The sequence below is a fragment of the Varanus komodoensis genome, unplaced genomic scaffold (assembly GCF_004798865.1).
Source record: "Varanus komodoensis strain SLA01 unplaced genomic scaffold, ASM479886v1 scaffold6_4, whole genome shotgun sequence".
NCBI classification, from domain to species: Eukaryota; Metazoa; Chordata; class Lepidosauria; order Squamata; family Varanidae; genus Varanus; species Varanus komodoensis.
This window is the reverse complement of record NW_025336347.1, coordinates 15814866-15819030: the sequence shown is the minus strand read 5'-3', so window position 1 is coordinate 15819030 and position 4165 is coordinate 15814866. Positions and strand designations below refer to the sequence as shown.

Below are 4165 nucleotides of genomic sequence, written 5' to 3'. Positions count from 1 at the left end.
AGGAATGACAAGAGCAAGTACTTTTTCACACAACATATAGCTGAACTATGGAATCCACTGCCACCGGAAACAGAGATGGCTGCCAAGCTGGATGGCTTTTAAAAGGGGACTGGATAGATTCATGGAAAAAGTAGCACCCAATGGCTACTAGTCTTCCGGCATTGTGCTACCTCCTTACCATGACATGCCTGCACACCCCAGTTGCTGAGGAGCTTGGGCAAGAGGAGGTCTTGCACCCATCCTGCTTGAGGGATCCTGTGAGCAGAGTGATGGACTAGATGGACCTTTGGTCTGATCCATCAGGGCGTTCCTTATGTTCTTATGTCCTCATGCACCCCTTCTGGGTGGGAGAGCACCCAGCAACACTGCGTATGTCGTCATGACTGCCAGGATGGAAAAGTGGAATAATAATAAAAGGGATATAACAACAACAGGCGAGGAGAAGGAGAAAGAGAAGTCAGAGGAGGGCTGCACTGCCGTTAAATGCAAGGAGGCCAAGAATGACCTCGGTGCACTGAGCAGAGAGGACCAATGGTGTGGCTGAGAGAAGAAATACACTGGAAGCCCTGGGAGAAAGGGGGCCTCCCCCAAGCAGCATTTGGACAGAGCGTGTGCTCAGAATTTATCACAGGGATGCTCAGCTAGCCAGCTACTAGCCCACAAAGACTGGCTGCATGTTGTCAACATCATACCACTTGAAAGGGCTCACTGACCTGAGAAGATAAGCACAAATTTAAAATGACAGAACAAAATACTGCGCATGGCTTAGGAATGTTAACTTTGTACAGTCCAAATGTGAAAATCAACTCTGGAAACTGAATTTAAGGACTGCTCATCATCTTTGTTCTTTTGCAACACTTGGTGCCTCTCCAGATCCCATCAATGTGATTCTACGCCTCTCTTTTCAGACATCTGCTTGATGCAAAACTCACTAGGCTGAATATTTTACTTCTGCAACTAGAAGCCAGACCTAGTCAGTTCTCCAAACTCTGCAATGACTTTCATTCCTCCACTACAGAGTCCCATGATCAGATGCTAGACATGCTGAAAGGGCCAAAAAGAAAAGCGATGCTTTCCGCTGATTTCTCCGTGTTACGGGTTCACAGATCTTTCTGAGAAATGCACGGCAAGCAAAATACCCAGGGTGTTGCTGCTCTATTTTTTTTCTTTACTACAAGGGTAGAAGCCAAAGAAAGCCTTGCACACTTTTAAACCTTCTTATCCATTAAAGAGAATAGTGCCAGCCCTGGGTCATCAGCCAGCCATTCTGTGCTGTTAATTAAGAAAGCAATTGGTTGACCAGAAACTCTAACAATGTAACAGAAGCAGCCCAGCTGGCACCTCTTGTGCCTTATGAAGATACTTTTAGTGTGTGAAACCACAAAACTGATTAAACAGGAAAGGCACAAGAAAGAGCTGTGTGAGACAAGCTAACATCCTGTAGATCAGCTCCAGTCATCATGTAGATCAGCAAGCCTGAGCAGACCACAAGGCTTTGGTCTCACTCATGGAAGAGGTTTCCTGGTTATCAGGGTGCTTCAAATGCCTGTGCCCAACAGCTGCTCAGGAAGGATCCTCCAGAAAAGTTCTGCAGGCTATTCCAGGGGGAAGAAGGGATGAGAAACATTGCGTCTGGGGATCCAAACTTAACAGCTTTGTATTTGAGCATTTTGCATTCCTGGGGGTAGAGAAATCACTTACAATGAACTCCTTTAAATAAACCTAATCAATAAAAGATGCTCTGTACATAAATATTTCTACATATGAAGTGCTATCACTGATAAAATAATGTAGCAGGGGCTATACAGTTGACTGATCTGATTAAAGACAGGCACCATCATTATTCAGTCTCTCTGTGATGGTGAAATAGGTTCTTACAAACAACCTTGTTTTATTTCCTTAACAAACTCCAGTCCACACAATAACTGTCCTTAGGGATTCTCTCTATTATTTATCTATTTGATGTGTATTTCACCTTTCCACTCACAATAAAATTATGCTCAAGGTAGAGTAATAAAACCAAGATTGCAATAAACTTAGATAAACCCATCATTAAAAAAACAAATAGATTAAGAACACAGTGAAAAACTCAGCAATATAAGTAATACAAACAGCAGTCTTTTGCCAGCTGCAAAAGACAAGCTCACATATTAAAGGACTGCTTGAATACAAATTGCATTGTCTGATAGCAGAGGAACAACAGGGAGGGAGCCAATCCAGCCTCCCTTGGCAGGGAATTTGAGAACGCTCTCTCTTGCATCCCCAGGATGGGGACTGAGAGAAGGGCCTTCTGCAAAGGTCTTCAAACCTGGATAGGCGCATATGGGAGAAGGCAACCTGTCAGGTAATGTGGACCACGATCGTGCTTCAAATTGTGCCCTGAAATCAACAGGTAGCAAGAGGCAGTATAGTAACATTGCTCCCGATCAATGACCTGGCCACAGCATTATAGACCAGTGGAAGTTGCTGAGTACTTGGCAAAGGCAGTTCCACACAGAGCCAGCAACATGCGTCTCAACAGAATACAGTGCAGGCAGCCCCTGGGTTGTGAATGTCTGGGTTACGCACAACCCGTACTTATGACCGAACCAACTGCCATATACCCTATATGAATATCTCTAGAAAAAAGCCATGAATACGTACCTTCGACAGCTCAGCTGGTAGAGCGGAGGACTGTAGAGTTACCTCATAAGTCATCCTTAGGTTGCTGGTTCGATTCCGGCTCGAAGAACAGCTTTTTTTGACATGCACATGGCGGGCATGTCATGAGCGGAGCCGGGGGTCAGACTAGATGGCCCGGGAGGCCCCTTCTGACTCGCTCTGTTTCTATGTTTCTATGAATAGGTTTGGTGATGCGTTTGGCTACACATCATCAGTGGCAGCCCAGTTCCCTAGAGTTACATTATTCACTGCTTTTCATTTTGGGCATCAGCTCAAACGTACCCAAGACAATGTGTCTTGGGACACATGTAGGGCACATTATGCTTTCTCTTTAGCATTTGTCCTTGTAACCAGGCCCTCGGCTGCTACAAGGCCATTTATGGTGAGAAAAAGAAAATGGCTGTACAAGCAACCCTTGTGGCCTGCTTCAAGAAAGTGACTCCAGTGGTTACCCACCGCCCTCCAGCAGCACAATTGTTGACCAAATGGTCCATGTTCTGGTGTGTGTATGCCCAAAATACAAAACAGGGAAGGTTTTCTTTTAAAAGATTGATTCTCAAGAATACCTGGCTGCCAACTAATCATTCCAGATGGTGCACCTGAGCAGCCTTCAGTTGGCCTTTTTATATATTGATCATTAAAGGGTTATACATAACAGAGTTAAGACCTTCCAATAGGTTACAGCAGTGAAAATTACAATGGCACCATCTTCCCTGCCTGTGTACCAAAGAGAAAGAAGATGCTCCCGAGGAGGGGAGGGGAAAGGGGTGTTATTCCAGGGAAGAGGAGGAGGAGGAAGAGGAGGAGGATGGGGTGTGCTGGTGTGAATTGCCCTTTGTTCATGATGCTGTTATATGTCAAGGGTCAGCAAGCTGTCTCTGGAATGGCGCCTGGTTTGTGTCAGCTACATTTCAAGGATGCACACATGCTGATGTCTAGAGAAAAAGATTCTTTTTCTAGTCCAGCTATACATTGATATTTGCATGATTATACCTGTGTAACTTACACCTATTGATTTGTACATCACAATCAAACCCTGACTCCCCAGCACCAGGTCTATCTCCATCATCATCAGTTAATATTAGGCTTCATGTTAACTCACAAATGTTCTAAACTGTTTTAAGAACTGTTTCGTTTATTTGTTCTGTACAATACTGTATACCTGCACATGTACATACAGATTCTTTTTGTCTCTCTCCTTTCAGTACCTGTAGTTACTTTTTATTACTGTATTATTATCATTATTTAAAATACTATATTTGATTTTAAGATGTTTTAGTAAATCTGGAGGGGTTTTTTTAGGCATAGAAATGTAAAATATATACATGTACTAAGACAAACATTTGGCTTACTCTTGTGATCCGACTTACATACAAATTTAACTTAGAGGTGTTCCCAGGAACAGAGCTTGTCTGTAACCCAGGGACTATCTGAAGTCAATTAAATCCTATTTAGGGATATAAATTTCCAAACTTAAATATATTCCCCCAAATTATCGTATCTA

The 4165-nt window shown here is 43.4% G+C and overlaps 1 non-coding gene across 1 annotated transcript; it reads left to right on the top strand.

Annotated features, from left to right (window-relative positions):
* The first annotated feature begins 2642 nt into the window (after positions 1-2642).
* On the top strand, positions 2643-2731 carry TRNAY-GUA. Its single transcript is given in 2 exon segments — positions 2643-2679; positions 2696-2731. It is a non-coding gene; the product is annotated as a tRNA-Tyr (tRNA).
* Positions 2732-4165: the final 1434 nt, after the last annotated feature.